This window comes from Struthio camelus, chromosome 1 (assembly GCF_040807025.1).
Source record: "Struthio camelus isolate bStrCam1 chromosome 1, bStrCam1.hap1, whole genome shotgun sequence".
NCBI classification, from domain to species: Eukaryota; Metazoa; Chordata; class Aves; order Struthioniformes; family Struthionidae; genus Struthio; species Struthio camelus.
This window is the reverse complement of record NC_090942.1, coordinates 120552076-120573931: the sequence shown is the minus strand read 5'-3', so window position 1 is coordinate 120573931 and position 21856 is coordinate 120552076. Positions and strand designations below refer to the sequence as shown.

The 21856-nt window shown below is 41.2% G+C and overlaps 1 protein-coding gene across 1 annotated transcript in view; it reads right to left on the bottom strand.

Moving 5' to 3' along the window:
• Nucleotides 1–21828, bottom strand: part of ITSN1 (intersectin 1) — a 140669-nt gene extending 118841 nt beyond the window's left edge. The window contains exons 1-2 of the mRNA XM_068913096.1: nucleotides 21691–21828; nucleotides 14897–15199 (exon numbers count right to left, since the gene is read on the bottom strand). The gene's annotated coding sequence lies outside the window, so the exon portion shown is untranslated. The remainder of the gene's footprint in view (nucleotides 1–14896; nucleotides 15200–21690) is intronic.
• Between the last annotated feature and the right edge of the window lie 28 nt (nucleotides 21829–21856).

Below are 21856 nucleotides of genomic sequence, written 5' to 3'. Positions count from 1 at the left end.
AAAGTGCCTGGAAGCTCTTCATAAAAGAGCAAAATCATTTCAAATGTGTCCACAATGCTGAGCAATTGCTATATGCAATAGGGTAAGGGCAAGAAAAAATGCTTTGCAAGGTGAAATAGTAAAGGTTTTCCTTTTAGAAGGATACAAGCATGCATTCCATCAATTTCACAAAAATCAGTTCTCTGCACATAAAAAAAAGAAAAAAAATCCCTATAAAAAATCCCCAAAAGTTTCAAACCCTGGTAGGGGTGAAAGATTCTTCAAATGTTAAGATACAAGCACAGGTATCATCTGACTGGATATAGTAACAGTGGTAGTCAAAGGTTAAAAGGCAAAGAAAATTATTAAATAGCATAAAAAGCTGTCCATATTTTTCACTAGATCAGAGAGGTACAAGTATCTATGCAATTTAGACTCCCTCAAACCATGCAGTGAATGGAATTACTTAAGGTTTTCCTCACCGCAAAAAAAGGCTCACAGGTGGAAGCAAGTATTTATTGGAAGAACAAATAGATTTCAGTTTTTCTCAAAACAAGTTGGATGTTGGAGACACTATCTCACAGCAGCACTTTCTAATCTCTGAGCAGTCAGGGAGCAACAGGATCATTCAAACATGGTGCCACAAAGTTCCGGGCTACAAATCATCTGCATTTCTGGCAAGGGTAGGGAATTATTTCAAGCCTATGCATGAGAGAACCAGGACATACACACACATACACACATTAATATTCTTTAGCTGACAACATGTCTTCTCCTAAGAACGGAGATGTTAAAGGGAGAGGGCAGCATACATACTAACTGGCAATTTTCATACTTGATCTTGGAAGCAGACTACTTTGTTATGGTTCTTTTGTACATGACGAAGTCTGTACAGTTAACACTGAAAAGAGCAATTTCCCTGGACTAAAATTTCTTAATACGTCTTTCCAGGATAAAAATTCCTTTCATTAAAGAGGTTAAGAACGTTAACATTATTGTTAGTGCTAATGGTTTATTTACTGCAGGCTACAAATTTGCAGGTTTATTCACTGGAGATTACTAGTTTCTCCCATGTGGGTATTCCAGAAGTCATCTTTTTTTCAGTACTTAGTAAGCAGGAATTTCTTGCAAGTCGCATTAAGACTGTGGGGCTGTCTTCAGCTAGGAAGAAATCAAATTGAAAAGTTGTCATAAAACACTCATTTGACAACATAATATATCTACAAAAAAAGGACTTTTGTGTTTGACTCAAACAGAAAATGAAGAGAGCTATGAAAACAAGCCTACTGGACTCCTTGAAGACCCTTGCATTTGCAAGTTTTTAAACACCCTAACTACTAATCAGTGCCCAACTATACATTCAAGTACAATTCTGCTGGTATGCAACAGTATGATCCTTATTCATTGAAACTGTGCGGTGGCAGCAGATTGACTACTTTGAAGAGAAACCCTGAACTTGGTGTCCTCAGGAGACTTGTTTTATCAGGAAAGATAGAGTCAAGAGAGGGGGAAAAAAAAGTAGTGAAGAGAGGAAGAGATTTATAAGGAGAGCAGTAAAGAAACAGCACAGAGAGGAGTGCCAACAAAGAACAGAGCAAGATAAGTGTGATAAAAGTGCAAGAAGGGCATGATTCTACTGCAGATCTAAGGTTCATCCAACTCATAGCTGAAATATAGCTCATCCTATTCTTCCATCAAATTCTCATAGCTCCTACAGCCACTCACAAAAAAGCTCACAAAGATTAGCCCTTCCAAGTTTCACACTTTTGCAAAGAGATCACTCACTTGCATTCAGAAGATGATGGCACATCTGTCATCCACTGATGACCTAATAACGATGATCTGGAAACAGAACTATATTCTAGGATCTGGCTTGCCTAGAGAATAAGTTTTTTTTGTTTTTTTTTTTTTTAAAAAAAGTCATCTGGATCTGAAGACCTTTCCTTCTCACCTCCCCTTACAATACAAGCCCTGAACAAAGTTCTTGCAGGACACAGACCTGGAAGAAGTAAAGGACAACTTCTACTTTCCTGCTTCTACTTTAACTCCAATCCTCTTGTACAAGACATGAACCTTAAACAAGTTTCTACAGAAGTCATCAGCGCTGCATCTCACCAAGTCAGCAGTTTTCTATTGTTATGTTCCCTGCCATTATACTACTTAGGTTCACTGAAAGTTAGTGTCTGTCAGGATGAAGCCAAGATTTGCAGGGAAACACAGAAGCCATCTCTAGTATCACTGGTTAACATCTTTAATCAGCTCCCAAGTGAAATCATGAGATTGAATCAAGAAATTTAGAACACCTTCACTAACATGAGACTTCACAAATTCATATTTATAGACAGAAGATAAGAAATAATCAAACTAAACAAGAAATTTGTAGTGTTTAGGTTATATCATTACAAAGACCATGAAGCATCCTAACTTCCCTCCATTTTTAATCTTACCACCACTAATGAAGTAAGAGAAATTACAGAATTTTATATTCAGTGCTTCGGTAACAGCTCTAGCTCAGCCTCCTGAAAAGCTAACTAAACTTGGGCATCTTCAGCATATTACTTTCTTTCATGGCTTCAAGTTGGATAAGACGAAAGACATACACTCATAGTGACCAACATACTGATGTGATGATTACTGTCTACATTCATTCAACTGATTCCTCCAGAAGCTACTGCAACTTTTGAGGCGCTTTCACTCATGAATCGGAAACAGAACTACTTTATTACTCAACCCAGCATGTCAAAAACAAGGACAAGTTTACCTTGCAAATTGAGCCTCATGTGACTAGAGCAGAAGATAGTTTGAAGGCCATGCTGTGCAGCAGGGTTATCATCAAAAGAGGCTCGAGGACAGCTGTGAAGGAAGCTCAAAAGAGCAGAGGCTAGCATAATTGGCAGTGCATTCAGCAGTTGCACAAAGTAATTTCTCAACTCACGCTGGCTGGCTTCAGTAGAGCACAGCAGACTGTAAGTGCTGCCAACTGACAAGATTTTAAAAATACACTTTGGACTCTAAAAATATACTTCTGATTATTTACCTTCTAAGTTAAGACCTGAAAATGGAATCTGAGAGAATACTGAAGCTTCCTCTCCTTCCCCAATCATTTGAGCTGAGAAATTACCTCCTAAAATGGCAAGTAATATTTTCTTGTAGTCACTTGTCCATAGGATAATTGGCTTAAGATAGTTAAAGTTGTCAACAATTCAGTTATGCAAAAACTGCATATACTTAAGCACTTAAAATCAAACTTCCCTCACAAGAGCCTTGGATCTGAAAAAATCAACAGAGAACTCAATGTAGTTTTTAACTCTCCTGGAACACACACATGGCATTTACTGAAATGCAAAAGGCAAAAATGAACTTATTGGGAAGAAGAGTTGACTATTTGCTGAGGACAGAACCTGAACTTTTGCCTCAGAATTAATTTGTCCCCTTTGTGAAAAAAGGTAATAATACTCAGGAACTATTTGATATCAGAACAATGCACACGTGCCTAATCGAGAAACTGAGTGGTATTCAACTAATGAAGGCACCACATATGCAGAGTATGACATATGGCATTTTCTATTAGATATGTTCAGTTTCAAAGCTGTGAACAGTCATAACAGGTCCCATGAAGCAGTAAATTACACCAGATGTGGGACAAAAAAAAAAAAATAGTGACAATAACTAATTATCCTAAAGCTACAGCACTATTTTCTATCACTTTTAAAGCATCAAGACACACAGGTTTCCAAAGCAGCACTTGCATAAACCACATATGTAAGTCAAAATCAAGTTTACTTCGTCGCATAAATGAGCAAGAAATTACCCATAGAGAAAAAAAAATTTACATGAACGTGTTTCAGTTCTTATCTGCTTAAATACAGCTGTTAACAGTTTCAGAATCCTAAGTACTACAGCACCCCTTTAAATGTACAGCTGTTCTAGAACAACTCTTATGCAGGAAAACCGAAATTATGCAGGAAAAAATTCCAGTGTATGTGCTTAAAAAAGAAAAAAAAGCAGCAAGTAATCCTCAATAAAGCCTGTTAGTAAGCATTGCCAAGAGATGTACCACTGACATCCCAGACTGAATAGGACATTTACTTGCATTTTTCTTTTTAATTTAATTCTCCAGTGAACAACGTCAGTGACAACTGTATTGAGCTTCAGGAGCTTTAATATATGGCAGCAGTTATGTTCTTACTTTAAGACCCGCTGCAAAATCTCAATAATTACTTTGACCACATGTTCTTAAATTCTAAATATAAGATAACAATTGAGAGAATAATACAAGTATCCAGGATATATGTTTCCCTAGCGGTCATTTAATTTTTGCCTGTATAGCTGAGAACTGGAATACTTGAGGAGGCAAAAAAGACACCTCCAGCTCATTCAAGACGTGAACAAAAGAGAAACAGAATTTTGAATTAGGTCCTGCAGAAAAATCAGCAGCTTCCAGCTCTGCAATCATTACTTTAGCCTTCTGAAAAGTTCCTGTTGGTTTAACAGCCTAGAAATGAAATCTTAACAGAGGCCCTAAGAAATCTGATTGCCAGCAGCCAGTACACTGTCAAAGCACGCAGTGTTAAATCCCTTGGCGAACTGAAGGTACTAAGCGGAGAAGCAAGCTGAAATGGAAGCAAAGGATCTGGGTAACAACGTAAACATATTAGACTTAACAACAAAATATAATACCTCAGGACAATGTGTATTATTTACTTGTTGGGAAATACTAGGAAGAAACTTACTGTCTAACAACAGCAGTGGAAAAGGGAGACAAACTTGCCTGAAACCTTGATTGGTGCGTCAAGAGCTAAAGCTAGAAATGACAGCTGTGTCCAACATCAGGCTATGCAAAGAGAGAAATAAGCAGATTTCCTGTTCTACTCAACTGTTCCCTTATATCAACTTACTTTGAAGTTTGGGTAGTCCTCCACAGCTCCTTCTGGGTATTTCATTTTATTACTGACAATTAAGAAACCTCTTGGACTGCTTCAGAACTAAAACATGTAGGATATCAAGACAAAGAACTAAACATATACCTGCCTGAACATGCAAACAATACACAGACATTAGACCAATACACGTGAAAGTTGCTTCTGAGAGACTGTTCAAGCCAACCCTAGAGAGAAGACCATTCTCAAGAAATATTGAAGGGATAAAGACAAAGTGCATGGACTATCCTGCCAATAACCTATTCTTGAGGTTGATTTATTGCTGAAAAATAAAAATAGCTTTGATTACACATACAAATCCTTCAGATTTGATCTTCTAGAGGATGATATATTGGCAACTTAATTGGACCCGGGAAAACATTCTGTCTGTGACAGAAGAATTGGTCTGCTTTGGAAGACAACCTTTCCAGATTATCAAGCCCCAGCAATATGCCGGAGTCATTTGTGGATTGAGTATTATGCAAAAAAATCAACCTGGGGAGAATCATAGTTGTTCCAAGTGATATCTAACAGTTAACAAAACAGATGTAATTTTGTTATTGGTTTTAGTGCAAAGTTAAATGTTGCAGACCTATAATGGAAACTCAGTTCAACCTCATTTTTGAAATGCATATCTCTATAGTGGCATACCAGTTGAATTGATGTACAAAGATGCAAAACAAAATGAGCCATAACATTAAAATGCTACAGCCTGGCCAAAAATATGAGTAACCAGAAACACAATGCCAAAGGTCACAGCATCCACCAACAGCACTGCGCTTGCAAGCCATTGAAAAACAGTAATAAAGAAGTCCGACAAAGAAGCAGTAAGCCAACATCACCCCAAGAGAGAAAGAACTTAACACATTTTTCAGTTACCTTGCCAATAACCTCCTCACTGTATCCAACCCACTAAACATTAAAATCTGGAAGAGATATAATGATTCTATAGCAACCAGCTGCTGAGATATTTTTCAAACAGAATGAACTGAATACAACTGCCAAATACTTTCCCAACAAATTTAGCCTGTTCCTAGTAGGGGTAGAAAAGTATGTTAGCCTCTGCAATTCAAGGTACAGTGCAAATTCGAGGTCATCACAAAACTAAGGCAATTTAAAATAAGACCAATATCATGGAATAGGTGAATGAACATACAAAAACACAAATCCTAGAAATGCAAGTACCTATTACTTAACAAGGGCAGATACATCACTCAAGAAGTCCCTCCTCTGCAGTAGTACTTCTGAGACTTCCTTCACACCGGTTACTCCAACACCGCATCACCAACAGATCAATTTTACTAATACTTCCATGTCACTTACAGAGTCTATGAAGGAGTCTTCTGGAGATTTAGAAATAGGCACAGTCCTGTATACACACGTCAGCTCCACAATGGTAGCTGCCCACGGATGTAATTCATTTTTTAAGCTCTCAGAATAAAGCAGTAATTTGGTCATCTGTGTTAAGATGCAACTACTCCTGTTACACGTCTTCTGAGGTACATGCATGTAATAAGGTGCAACCACTCTAGCGTATGCCTGCAAGCACATCAGCTATAGCATTTTTCTCAGTAAAATTAGAATCAGAAACCATTAGAATCCTAGAGAACACTTTCCCTTAGCTCGTATACAAGACAAAGGAAACTTCAGGTACCTTGTAAAAATAATTAAGAAAAGTCAGACCTGATACTATGTTCATACATCTCGTCCCAAGTATGTAACACTCACAGAAGTCTTTTAAGAGTCTGCAAATCAAAAGAAAGGTGGAAGCCAACTAGCTAGGTAACCTCTCTCGCTTTTCCATTTACTGCAATGAAGTTTTGTTTCTATTTCAGTCTTCACAGAATAAAGTCTTTAACCTTTAATGAGAGACAAAGCTAACCTAATACAAGATGGAGATATTAGTGGACTACGTTAATCTTGTTTCATAATATAGCGCAGGGATAACAACGGAACTCAACGGGTAAGCATTTAAAATATCTTAGTTAACAAAGGCTCCCGTTTTTCCTGCTTCGCTAATTCTTCTTCAGTACAGTGACTTTAGCCTAGTGTTTCTCCATCTCTCTTCTTCAATTGTAAAGCAAGGCTTATCACAAACATCTAAACTACTTCAGAATGACACCTGAGCGTTGCCAGAAAAGCCAAGAGCTTTGTGCTTTTTAGGAAAGACAGGCCAAGAAGGCGAGGTGGTGGAGTAGCCCTTTATGTGAGGGAGCAACTAGGATGTGTGGAGCTCTGCCTCGAGGTGGATGAAGAGCAAGTTGAGAGCCTATGGGTAAGGATTAAAGGGGAGGCTAACAGGGGTGACACTGTTGTGGGTGTTTGCTACAGGCCACCTGATCAGGAGGAAGTTGTCGATGAGGCCTTCTACAGACAGCTGAAGTAGCCTCACAGTCACAGGCCCTGGTTCTCATGGCCTGGAGACTTCAAGCACCCTGACATTTGCTGGGAAGAGAGCACAGCTAGACACAAACAGTCAAAGAGGTTCCTGCAAAGCATGGATAATAATTTCTTGACTCAGGTGGGGGAGACGCCAACGAGGAGAGGTGCGCTGCTAGACCTTGTACTAACAAACAAGGAAGGGCTGGTTGGAAATGTGAAGGTTGGGGGCAGCCTTGGCTACAGGGACCTTGAGATGGTAGAGTTCAGGATCCTACGAGGAGGAACCAGGGCAATAAGTAGGACAGCAACCCTGGATTGCAGGAGAGCTAACTTTGGCCTCTTCAGGGACCTGCTTGGAAGAATCCCATGGGGTAGGGCCCTGGAAGGAAGAGGGGTCCAGGAGAACTGGTTAATATTCAAGGGTCACTTCCTCCAGGCTCAAGAGCGGTGCATCCCTATGAGCAAGAAGTCGAGCAAAGCGGGCAGGAGACCTGCATGGATGAACAAGGAACTCCTGACAAAACTCCAGCAGAAGAAGGAAGTCTACAGAATGTGGACAAGGGGACAGGCCACTTGGGAGGAATATAGGGACGTTGTCAGAGTCTGCAGGGATGCGACGAGCAAGGCCAAGGCCCACTTGGAATTAAATCTGGTAAGGGATGTCAAGGGCAACAAGAAGGGCTTCTTCAAATACATCAGTAGCAAAAGGAAGACTAGGGAAAATGTGGGCCCCCTACTGAATGGGGCAGGGGCCCTGGTGACGGAGGACACAGAGAAGGCAGAGATACTGAGTCCCTTCTTTGCTTCAGTCTTCACTGCTAAGGCCAGCCCTCAGGAATCCCGGACCCTGGAGACCAGGGAGAAAGTCTGGAGAAAGCAAGACTTTCCCTTGGGCGAGAAGGATCGGGTCAGAGATCATTTAGGCAGACCTGACACCCACAGGTCCGTGGGCCCTGATGGCATGCACCCGCAAGTGCTGAGGGAGCTGGCGGACGTCATTGCTAGGTCCCTCTCAATGATCTTTGAACGGCCATGGCAATCGGGAGAGGTGCCTGAGGACTGGAAGAAAGCCAGTGTCACCCCAGCCTTCCAAAAGGGCAAGAAGGAGGAGCCAGGGAACTACAGGCCTGTCAGCCTCACCTCCATCCCGGGAAAGGTGATGGAGCAGCTCATCCTGGAGGTCATCTCTAAGCATGTGGAGGGCAAGAAGGTGATCCAGAGTAGTCAGCATGGATTCACCCAAGGGAAATCACACTTAACCGGCTGGATAGCCTTCTGTGATGGGACAACTGGCTGCGTAGAGGAGGGGAGAGCAGTGGTTGTTGTCTCCCTGGACTTCCGCAAGGCTTTTGACACTCTCTCCCATCGCATCCTCATAGGCAAGCTCAGGAAGCGTGGGCTGGATGAGTGGACAGTGAGGTGGATTGAGAACTGGCTGGATGGTCGAGCTCAGAGGGTTGCAACGGCAGACTCTGGTTGGAGGCCTGTATCTAGTGGTGTCCCCCAGGGGCCAATACTGGGCCTGCTATTGTTTAACTTACTCAGCAGTGACCTGGAGGAAGGGAAAGAGCATGTCCTCAGCAAGTTTGCTGCTGAAACAAAACTGGGAGGAGTGGCTGACACACCAGAGAGCTGTGCTGCCATTCAGAGGGACCTCGACAGGCTGGAGAGTTGGGCAGAGAGGAACCTCCTGAAGTTCAACAAACGCAAGTGCAGGGTCCTGCACCAGCGGAGGAAGAACCCCGGGCACCAGGACAGGCTGGGGGCTGGCCTGCTGGAAAGCAGCTCTGCAGAAGAGGACCTGGGAGTCCTGGCGGACAACAAGTTAAGCATGAGCCAGCAATGTGGCCTCGTGGCCAAGAAGGCCAACGGTATCCTGGGGTGCATTAGGCAGAGTGTTGCCAGCAGGTTCGGGGAGGGGGGGGGGGGAGATCCTCTCCCTCTCCTCAGCCCTGGTGAGGCCACATCTGGAGTAGTTCTCCAGTTCTGGGCTCCCCCGTACAAGAGAGACATGAAGCTTCTGGAGAGAGTCCAGCCAAGGGCTACAAAGATGATGAAGGGACCAGACCATCTCTCCTATGAAGAAAGGCTGAGAGAGCGGGGCCTGTTCAGCCTGGAGAAGAGAAGACCGAGAGGGAATCTGATCAATGTCTACAAGTATCTGAAGGGAGGGTGTCAAGAGGATGGGATAAGATTCTTTCCAGTGGTGCCCAGTGACAGGACCAGAGGCAACAGGCACAACTGGAAACACAGGAAGTTCCCTCTGAATATGAGGAAAAACTTCTTTCCTGTGAGGGTGACAGAGCACTGGAGCAGGTTGCCCAGAGAGGTTGTGGAGTCTCCTTCCCCAGAGATATTCAAAACCCGCCTGGACACGATCCTGGGAAACATGTTCTAGGTGACCCTGCTTGAGCTGACTACTCCGGATCACCTTCTTGCCCTCCAACATGCTTAGAGATGACCTCCAGGATGAGCTGCTCCATCACCTTTCCCGGGATGGAGGTGAGGCTGACTGGCCTGTATTTCCCTGGCTCCTCCTTGCCCTTTTGGAAGGCTGGGGCTTGAAATGGATGCTCTCCAGAGGTCCCTTCCAACCTCAGCCGTTCTGTGATTCCTCCTGAGCATGGCCTGGTACAAACCTAGAAACAATTGCTGCTGCCACCTTTAAAAATGATAATCAAAGCAGACTAAGTTTGGAAGCCTGCAAACTGGTCTATCTGTGTTATTTGTAGCCTTCTGCCATTTGCTCCCTTATATTTGCCATCTTTTTTAAAATCACTGTAGCTATAAAGTTACAAGTGGAGAATAATGGCATGCATTGCCCTCTCTGGAAGATTCAATTAAATATATACATTTATTTATGCTTTCTGAAGCTAGGAATGGATTATAAAGCAGAATAAACCTCCACACAGAAGGAAGTCAAATTTCACAAGAATTTCAATATGCAGGCTTCCTAGGTTTCATTTCAGCACAAAAAGTTTAGCTATGTCAGCATTTCGGATTCATAAAGCTTGTAGGTTTTTTTGTTCGTTTTCAGCAAGAGGGCTAAGAACTAGGACCAAGTTCTGTGCACTGTTTTGAACTTCCTAATCAGAATGCCCTATGTTAGTTTCAAATATAACCATGTCAGAGACCTTAGGTACGCTCAGGAAAGCTATTTTAATGCAATTGTTCCCCTGCCCCATCTAGCCTGTAGGTTCCTTTCCCTAAAAAACCCCAGGTGGCTGAATTCAGGATTGGATCAAGGAAACCCAGTAAATGCAGGAACTTGGCATTGCCATAACAATTAAATTCCAGAAACTCTAGGAATTAAGCAACTTGGGCAGGGAATTCCATTTTTTTTGGAGCTATGGTTTTCCTGTTTGAAGAATGCATAGCAGAAAAAAGGCAAAGTGATTTCTCCACCTTCATGTGATTTCTGCTCACAGAAGCTTTGTCACCTACCAGAACTACCTCCAGTTAGGGAGGGGGAAGAATTCTCCCTCTTACTTATACAAAATCCTGAAAAACCCCTGGAAAAAGAAAAGCAAAACAAAAAACAATAGGCAGAAGATTTATTATTCAGCTATCAATGGGGCCTACCAAGTATGCAGAAACAACTACCAGCTGAAAAGACTACAGTCACAGCTGTTGAGATTTCAGCTAATGTCATTCCTGGACCACATTCAATTCCTCAAACCAACAACTAGTAAGAGCCATCAGTAGAACACTGAAAGGTCAAATCTCCGTTTCTCTTATCTTCACCTCCCAGTACACGGTAAGACTAAGAAAAAACACAATTCTACGTATTTCTACTCTTTTTAGTCCTGAGCAAGGCAGAGAGAGCAAGAACAGGCAGGGGCACCAAAGTATCAAGCTGTTACGCAAGTTTGTAGAACACATCAAATAAGTTCACACAGGCATATTTTATTTATTTAGAAGACAGCTTTACTTAGGGATACTTTGGGGTTGCTACAGAGTACTCACGTTTTTATTTGTAATTTGCTTTGAAATAAAAGCAGTTTAAACTCATTCGGTTATATCTACCCAACTATTTAATACAAAGAATGAATCTATTTTTTACAAAGTCATACAATAGTGTTTGTCAGCAGTCTGGAATCAGGTAAGAGCACCTTACTCAGGAAGACCTTTCCTTTTCCCTCCCCACAGAAAACCTTAAGAGGAGATATTGTTTTGCTTCTGTCATCTATAGACAGCATAACTTTTAAGCAATCCTGTCAGATTTAAATGTCAAGTTTAAATAGTAGCACCAAATGTACCTTTGGGATACATTTAAGGAATCAATTCTTTGCTGCATTTGACACGTTAAAGTCAGCACTGAACCTGGAGTATCCCATATTTCTGTTTCAGAAGAGTGGATTCCAATTATTGCACAGAGCCAGATGACTTAAGGTTCATCCATAATTTCTGGTTGTGCAAAAAGGATGACTGACTAATCAAAAAAGCATGATGCTGTTAAAATGAAACTGCTGCACAGGCCTCAACCCCATTCCTCCACTCCATTCAGATTATTCTGACAAGAACTGTGGTAAGAAGTCAGGTCTGAGCACGGATAACATCCCTGGCCACTTCGTATCAGCAGGCCTGGTTCAGATACGATAAAAGCATGAACTTCAACTTAGCTAGATGTAAATACTGACTTTTATTTTATGCTGGACTCTACTCATTCCTTATAGGCATGAATCAGAGCTGCGAGGAAGGATTCAGAGCAGGATCTCAGCAAGCAACAGCATTAGCCAACCAAGAAGAACACCTGGATTACTAAAGACTCACAGACAGTGTATCTAAAGCGCACAGATGTGAAGCAAATGAAAACATAAAGAGACTCTGATGCTTCCATCAATCATGGAGAATCTTTAGAGAAAGAGGATAAGAAAAAACATTTTTAAAAGCTATCATTTTTGGAAAATAGAACACAAAAGGGAGGCTGGAGACAGATTATTGAGAGGAGTCCAAAGAGTGTAGATGGAAGAGTTGCTCCCTAATGCTCCCTCATCTCAAATGCCTAGTCACCAGGCATTGATAAGGCCTATCAGTGTTTTATAAGGAGGCTGAAAATTTTATTTCTCAATTACTAGCTTCCAAACTATCCAATTACAGTGGGAAGAACAGAAGGTAGTACCACTTAGAACCAACTATTTGAGTACTGTGTCAACTGAAGATCTCTCCTCTGGAAGTCCCAGACCATTCCCTTTGTGTCACTAGTGCCATATGAAGGGATCTTAGCAAACAGGAGTTTTCAACTCTAAGACACAAATGCCAGCTAAGCCACTGACTCCTCACCGTAAGGAGGTACGACCTCCCAGTCAAAGCTTATCAATACTTCCAACATTGTATCTAGCTAAGTACTGCACCACACAAAAAAATGAAATTGCATTTGTCTTCTTCCCTTGCCCATGTTACCCTGCAGGTTGCCAACACTTCCTTGAAGCAATGCCATTCTCCAGCAAAACAGTAACTATCAAGCACACTTTGGTTCTATCATATTTCTCAGAAATAGCGTATCATGTGTCATACTAGGTTGCTGTTTGTTCTTTTATGAGCATAATGTTATGCTCACCTTGGTTTTAAGTACAGTAAGTAAGGACAAACAGAATATGCAGAAGTATCTAAGTAGGATAATGAATGCTTTCAAACTGTCATTAAACATCTCCAAAATCCACAACCTCTTGCCATCAATTTTTTTAGACAGTGGTGTGATGTGAAAATATATTTATCATTTTTATGTTTTGGGCTTTCTTCTGAATTTAAGTTTTACAAACGAGAAATGGAAAAAGAAGAGACAACCATACAGAACAACTGGAAAAGAATGGGGATGTCTTGTTATACATCTTCTTTCTAAATGCAGTGTTTACCTGAATACCTGCAACAACTTATTTCCACACTACTTCATGCCAACAACAAAAAAAATACCTTCCTTCTTCTCCTTGATGTTGATTATGCTACCTGTTTTGCAATTCAAGCGCACACACTGAAGAACAGAGGTATTAAAGTGGAATGCTTCTCTATGAGAAAAGTTTAAATATTTCAGATGGCTCTACAAACTATTTCCAGTAGTGTAGTTTACACAATCTTTCCTCATTCAGATTGGCTCTTATGAATGTTGGCAGAAGATCTGGGAGAAATTTCAGAGTATGTTATTTAATTTTCTTTAATTTCACGAAAAAGTATATTTAAAAGATCAACCAGTTGCCCTGTAAGATTTCAGAGAGAAATAAAGAAGTGCAGCCTTTTCCTTCTTGAATATGTGAAAAGTACTTAACAAGGTAAGACCTTCAAGCACTATCTAAGAACCTCAGTTACTATAGGGGACCTTCTTCTTCTTCTACACTATGATGAAGAAAAGACTGACCAAACAGATCTCAGCTAAGTAGTAATGCAAGGACAGAATCCTGACAGGCAAAACAAGCAGGCATACTGGTGCCAGAAAAATACATAACAAGTATTAGGCACTGAAGGAGGATCTCCACAGGAGGAAATGGCTGCCAATTGTAAGAGATAGCATATAAAAATGCTTCAAAAAGTACAAAGCTTAGATGGGAAAGAACACCTGTCAGCCTTGAGATAATACCAAGATACACAGGACAATAAAAGCGAAGAAATACAGATGACAGAGAACAAAGAATAAGTAAAACCAACGTTGACTGGTGAAAGCACTAAGTTAGGAAAGCAATCATTGCAGTAGCATTGGCAGTAGATGCACCAAAGGACCAGGTCAGAGAACTGCTATTTAAAAAGCCAATTATGTTGGAAGTCCATACAAACAAGGAGGAAAGAAAAAAGAAAAAAGGAAAAAAGAAAAACACCCCTGAGTACCACAGACTATCTGTGCACCTCAGAAAAAAAACAGAGCACCAAGTTCGTCCAACTGGCATTCACATATGATTCAAAAAAAGTCATTATTTCTGTTTCCAGAAATAAAACTATTATACCACCCCGTGTGGTTGTGGTACGAGATTAGATTACTGGCATTTTATTACAAAACATAACTCTGAAGTTGGCATTTTTACTTCATGATCATTCTACGTAAGGAAGAAAGAACCTCACTTCCTCAAGATACTATGAGGACTTACTAAAGTTTATCAAACCTTACACCTTCATAGTGAAAACCAAACTGGATGTCAGCTTACCTCTTTTCTACCTAAATCATACTGTCGCTCTGCTTTAGTCCACAAAGAACTTGCTACAGTCCTGCAATATATAGTCACCTCCTATATCTATATGAACTGCTCTATGAAAATAAAATATGCACTTTTATTATAGAGAACTATAATTTAGCTGAAAAATACCACTTTTCAGAATTTGCTCTTTGCAACTCTTCATCCAAAATTACAGTATCCTATAAATCCACATTTAATTTATGGGTGCAAGAATACTCCTGAAAGTTCACCGAACCTAGAAATCTACCACCATATGACAAAATTAAAAGAAAAAATTCAGGACTAGAAGAAATTCAGGCGTGCAGTATGAACAATTTTAAGAGTCTCTTTCCTGCAGGGAGGAGCAGTGTTAGAAACATGAAACAAAGAGGGAGGTAAATTTCTCCAATGGATCCTCCTGAAGTCCCTTTCTCAAAACAAAACCAGGTAATTGAACTTCTGTCTAAACCTCCTCACCATAAATGCAGAAAACTGGACAGAACCGGTACGGGGCTGAAGGCCTTGCCCGCAAGGAACTCTTCACAGGAGCATCTACGTACTGTGACAGATCCTCATCAACAGTCAGCTTTGTATGGCTGCAAACACGTGTTCATACAGAACAGCTTGCAGGATCAGGGATTAACAATGTGAAGCTAATGTCTAAACATAGTGTAACATAACTAGAACTGGGCAACCGAACAGATCTTCTCCGTCTTTATCTTCTTTCATTGCAGGATTGGCCAAAAAGAAAACACAAATTTTCACTGGTCCTGCCGTGACCTGTTAAAAAATATATTTTTAAATATATTAGATATGGCACCTTACAATCGGGTCTACTGGACAGTCCATATTGTTGTGCTTGTAAACTTCAAATTGTAATACACAGGTACAACAGAGTACATGAAAAATGTATTTTTACAGTTACTTACAATAAAAGGTTTCTTTTTAATATAGAAATGGTAACCCCCAAATACAAAATTAACTCGATTCTATCTTCAGGTCAGTTATATGAACACTTAACATATAAGCACTAAGTTTGCAAAACACAGCTATAGGGATCCACTTGTAATATAATATGAAAATAGCTGCCATTGATAAGTGTCCGAGCGTCCCTGCACAAACTGGCTTTGACCTTTGAAAGTTATATATGCAGCTGACTTTGCACAGATTCATCAGCTAAATGAGCACCCAAGACTGTTCTATTCTGTACAGACACACAGACTTCTCCTGTACAGTTTAACTGGTAGTGCAGCTAACAAAAAGGGAGATGTATTCTTGGCGAAATACGCATTATTTAAAGAACTACAATGTACTGACAATAGATAACTTTTGTTGTTTTGAGATGTGTAGTTACTCTTTCTCAAATGCACAACTAGACATTGTTTTACTAGTTTTCTCATATACTGTTTTTGGATACACACTAGACTGAGATTCCTAAAATCAAAAATGAGTATGACTTATCCACTTATCCAACGCAACTCTAACATCGATATGATTGGGTCTTAGCTGGCCTGCAGAATCACAGAAGAAATGCAACAATTTGATATGCATATCTGTTACATTTATTTACAAACTAGTTACTTTATATATTAATGCAAATTTGTAACTGACTGCTTAAAACAATTAGTATCTTATTTAGGAGTTAGCATACAGTCTTTACCTCAAAATCTTAAAGTGACTCTACAGAGAGCTCTGATCACAGAGCAAGGGCAAAGCAGATGACAGCTGCCTGCTGGCAAGCTAATACAGTGGTGGTCTTCAAGCCCTGATAAAGTTATGAATACACAAATTCCTGCTGTCAGACCTGAGAGAACAAAAAATCTGTGCTCTGCATTAGTTGTCACTCAGTACCTTCAGTAAGCCTTTTAATACACAGCTTCAATTTTAAAGCAGATTATTTTAGTCCTGCGAGTTTTAAAAATTCAAGATATCTGTGGGTGGTTAATACAATGAAGGTGATTTAGTTATCCCTAACATACTGCTCAGTAAAAACATATACAAATCATAACACTAAACAGTGATGCAGAAATTGCCTGCTTCTTGCTTTAAGAAACGCGGGACCAGAACCAGAAGACAGGAACTACAGTTAACTAGCAAAGATGTCAGGAAATCCACAGATTACCTGCACACAACACATGCAGTTCTAGCTGGAAGTTTTTACTGCAAAGCGTATGATCAGTTAAAATTTTCACTTTCATTTGGTTTATTTTCAGTTGTAAACTTTGGGAATTACTTTTGAAAAGCATCTTTGGAAAGCATGGCTAAAATTTAAGCAGAGCACCTAACTAGCCAATGATATTACTTAATTTTATTAGATGTGGTTTGAGTGAGGAATTTTCTAAATGCTAAATAAAGTCTTTGTATGTATGTAACTCATGAATGATTCTATAGGTACATTTAATTGTTGCAAATATCATTTACAGCTATGTATGAAAGCATAGAAGACATCGTGCTAGAAAGGAGTTCACTCCGGTGAAGTTCTTATCATTTCAGGTGGCTCTCCATAAATATTCTTTGAGAAGTCCCAGATTTAAACTCAGGTATCCTGTGTATTTTTAAAGAACTATTAATAACTATTATGTATAAATTGTACATTTATATGGAGCCCATAAAACTGTACTTTGAGACGATGCAAAGATAAACTACTGTCCAGTTGTTTACAGTAAACTAGTGATCTTCAGGAATAGATAGATCCATAAAAGATGCTAGGTAATGAATCCCCACGAAAACTAGAAGCAGCTAGGCATCAAAATACAAATGGAAATCTGAAGTCATTTTAGCAGTATTATCAGGGCTTGCTTGGTGTACAGTATTAATACTGAGAACCATGAGGTAACACACTTTCAAATCCAAGATTTTCAAGTATAGCCACCACACAAAAACTTACTCATGTAACTCAACAGCATTTTGACTTAAAACTGTCAAAACTGTGGTAACAATTAACTTCCTGTGGGCACACACAACCACAAAGGGGAGGGGAGTGGGACTGGGAACTATTGCAAAAGAGAAATATACAGCAGGGATTTAGGTTTCAGGCCATCAATAACATGTTCATTTCAAAATTCCAAACATGCATTTAATGCACAGCAGTCTGATGACAAGTCGACTTTACAGAGAAAAGGGAAGACAACCACTAAAATGACACTAGGACTAATTAATTAAATTATCTTAGAAAAAAATGCATGAAAAAGGAAAATATTACATACAACCATGCTTAATAAACTTCAGAAGAGAAAGCCAAACTGAACATGCACCATTTCATTTTATTTTTCTGCATTTTTATTGATCACAAGGAAGGGAATGTCATAAAAATGCAAGAATTACTCACTCATTTTTGTTTTATCATCTAGTCATAATGTTGTTAGGACACTCTAAACTGCATATGACATCCAAGACTGAGAAGAATCATGCCCTTTTTAGAGTCATCCAGTAAAACTGAGTGACAGTGCCAAGGTCACACAGGGAACTCATGGCAGATCTTTAATTAAAAAACTTCTCATTCTTTTTAGAATGCTTTTTTAGGTCAGGAAGGCAATCACTATTATTACTCTACTAACATTATTAAGCAACCCCTAATAATCATAGGAAAAAAGAGAGAGTGAGAGAGAGAAACAGACTACTTAGAACAGTTACAAAGATCTCTAGAAATTTTCAAATCCCATATTAAACACCCCACAAGGGGATGCTGCCCTTCAGTGCAGGGCTCCCCTTGAAAAGGCATTCACAACGGCTTCTAAATAGGCTTTCAGAGCGGAGATTTCTTTCCCTCTCTTCTGCTAGTTCCCAGATCCACAGCTACCTATCAAGTTCAGGGCAGGTAGTAAAGACAAAAACTACCCAAGTTTAAAAAACTACTGCAGAGATTCAAGAGCAGAATTTTTACCACAGCGAGGCAGCTAGAAAGTATGAGAGTATATCAGAAATAACAGAAAAATAAACTTTTCTTTTAGAGAAAGAATAGGATAACCCTCTTCACTCCTCCCACACAAAATTATTTCATGTCCAGTCATCTTCTGTTCTGGCCAAGAAATTATTCCTCTGACACGCTGAGCTAGGTAGATAAATTCTCATCTCAACTGAAGAAGAGTCTTTAAGATCAGTGATTAACAATCATGCATAATTAATCTCTCCTATACATACACAGTGCACACTTATTAAAAAACTGACCACCTCTACCCCTTCCAGATACACAGCTATCTAGAGAGCTAATTAACTAGGCATCTACATGCACTCCCCAAAACTGTCTAGTTTTTTGTTTTGCTGTAGGAAGGATTCTGAGTGGCAAATACAATTATGAATATGCAATGTGTAACTAAAATATCAAGCATTTTGACCTATCTAGAGTATCAACCAAAAATCACCAGAATATAATAGATTACTTTTTTTTTTTAATTATTTTAGAAAGTCTGCTTTTAAAGGGAGGGCAACTACTTTTGGCACATATCATAGAGAAGTTTCGGCTCTCCATACTCAAGTTTTAAGTATACAAGTAATATATCACCTGCACGAGCCCAGTTTTCTAATTGTCTACCATACCACCCAATGTTACACTGTGCAAGGAAAAACAATTTACTGTGCAGAGACCGTTTCAAGTTCAGCAGCTGTATTAAACGCAACAAGCCTTCAAAGTTTCTAGCAGACAACAGTGTCAAAAGCAACGGTAAAAATTTTCTCATCTCTCTAGCTCCAAGCGGGTCAATCAATGAGACATCCCCACCTGAAACACATATAACAAACAATCTTTCTGCTTATGATTTATTCTACTTTATTCAATTACTAAAGACAGCATAAACAATGTTCATAGTTGACAACTGTCCATCATGATCTCCTCATATTTCTTCAGGCTGTTGCTGAGATTTTGCTCACTTTTTTTTTTTTTATTTTTCTCTTTATTCTACAAACAGAACTCTCGTATTCCTATTTCCCCTGGCATTATCCTACTAAAAACTAAAGTTACAATCTGTGATTAAAGTACAAAGATAGACCACAAAAAGCTATTCAATGCCATCATTTAGAATGATTTAAGCACTAGATGCATTTTTCCTGAATCCAAATCTAACCTAATTGCATGATCAGAGAGGTATTAAGGCAAGGGCACACAGACATTCCACCAAACAGCTAACAGCAGCAACAGAACAAGCACTGCAGATCATTGGTCTATTTCGAAATACCAGTTCTTACTGTACTACATCTTAGTAGTTATTCCACTGAACCAAGTCACAAAGGAGAACTCTCAAGAAAACGTAGCTCCTCTGAAAAGGATCTTATGTGGAATTAAAAACAGTGGAATAGTATAGAAGGAACATTAGAACTGAAAGAATTAAATGCAGTTTCTGAAGTAGCAAGTGCAAAGCATGGCCTGCCCAGCTCAAATGAAGTTTGAGCCTAACACACTGGAGAAACTGTTCAGAAACAGTTCATCTGTACGAAACATGACCCCTGTAAAGCTGCCAAAATCAGTGAGAGCATACAAGTGCTAATCACGCAAGCTAAAATGGCCAGAACTGCTTCGACTTACATGCATGCCTAAGGCTACATGACAACACATCTTAAAATACAAGTTAACAAAGGTAACGAAACTGTTTTCTTTACCTGTATTTCTATATGCAATCTGTACGCCCTCTCCTGCTACTGTACTTGCAATTCTGAATACAGCTGATATACAAGACTCCTCCTTCCCTACCTCACCCCCTCAGCAGGGCTTTGAAGAGGCAGTGTGAGGATTTTAAAATGGAAAGAAGAATTTAGTAATCAATTCATTGGTATGTTAAAAACTATATTGTGTATAAACTTCACCAGGACATATTCAAAGGAAGCTACTGTTAACTAGAGAAAAAAAAAAAAGGCAAAAGAAAGGTTGTTTAAGACTGTAGGTGGAATAACATTGGAAAAGCTAACGCTTCCCAGAGTCATCAGTACACAGTTTAGGTTTTTGATTTGGGTAAGGAATGCATGCACTTGTATGTTTACTTCAAATATTCTGTTAAAATAGGCAGCCACTACCTTAAATACACATTGCAGTACAAGCTCTAAACAAGAAACATACCTTATAAATAGCAAAGGAGGAGGGAAAGTGGCAGCAGAAAACAGACTGATTCTTGCTTTAAAGAGTACCATGTTATCACATCTGGAATGCTAGTTATTTTGCTACCAAGACGTATTTACTAAACAACGCTCTCTAACAATCTATGGAAGCATTTTCCCTATCATGATATCCACACCCCAGTGAAAGGCAGAGTTCACAGGAAATAATGTTTCCTAAAAGCCGAAACAGCATTTCTTTCAGTATAAAGGAGCAGCTGAATCAGAACAAAAGATGCCCCTAGGAAATATTATCTATAAAGTTGTCTGCTAGTCCAAGGCAAATAGAAATGGAGGGACAAGAAAACGACCATGTACCAGTTTCCTTTTCCTGAAGCCCTAACAACATTCCCTTGTTCAATTGGTGGTGTGCCCTTTTCAAGCCATAAGGGATGGCATTCCTCCTTCCCTTCGCACCAGGGCGGGCTCTATGTGTCGAGGGGGCAGGGAGCAAAGAGGATAGAGGCAGCAGGAATAATCGTTATTTAACGCGCTAAAGGGAAACCCGCTACCGCAGCCGCACAAGCCATCCCTTCCAGTCCGCGTCCGAGGTCCCCCGGAGGACACAGGCGGCCGGGGCACAGCTCCCTCCGGGAGCGATGGCTGTCTTGTAACGGCGAGGGCTGTGCTATCACCGGGCCAGCGCACACGAGCCGGGGCGCTCCCCCCCGCCGCATTGCCCCGCTTTCCTCTACCCACAAAACCGCAGCTGCCAGAACGGCACCCACGAAACCCGCCCGGCGAGGCACAAATAAAAACAATAACTAAAAAAGGCGAGCCCGAGCACGGTAAGCAGCGGTGCCGGCGCCGACGCGCGGCAGCCGGGGTGCACATACCGCCCGCCGGGGCCGGGGCCGGACCCGCACGGGGGGCGCACCCCGCGGCCGCCCGCCGCATGGCTCCGCGCCCCGCGGCCGCCCACGGCTACGGCAGCGAGCGAGAAGAGCAGGAGGAGGAGCGGGGCGCCTCGCTCCGTGCCGGGCACCCGGCGCCTGTCACCGGGGCCGGGCCCCGGGACACGCCCGGTCGCGCGCTCGCCGGTACCGGGCGCAGCGCGGGGGGGGGGGGGGGGGGGGGGGGGGAAGAGGCGCCGCAGGGCCGGGCGCGCGCCGGGAGCCGTTGGCCCGGGGTGAACGGTCGCCGCTCAAAGGAGGGTGCCTTTCCCCCCCGCTCCCGCCGCCGAGCCGTACCTCATATCTGCGCGGGCTGGGGGGCCCTGCTCACACCCATGGCGATGGCGGGGGGGATGGAGGAGCCGGAGCGGCGACCGCCACCGCCTCCGCCAGACGCACCATCCCCTCCCGCTGTCTCCTCAGCCACCGTCTGGCGGGCGGGGGGGGGGGGGGGGGGGAGAGG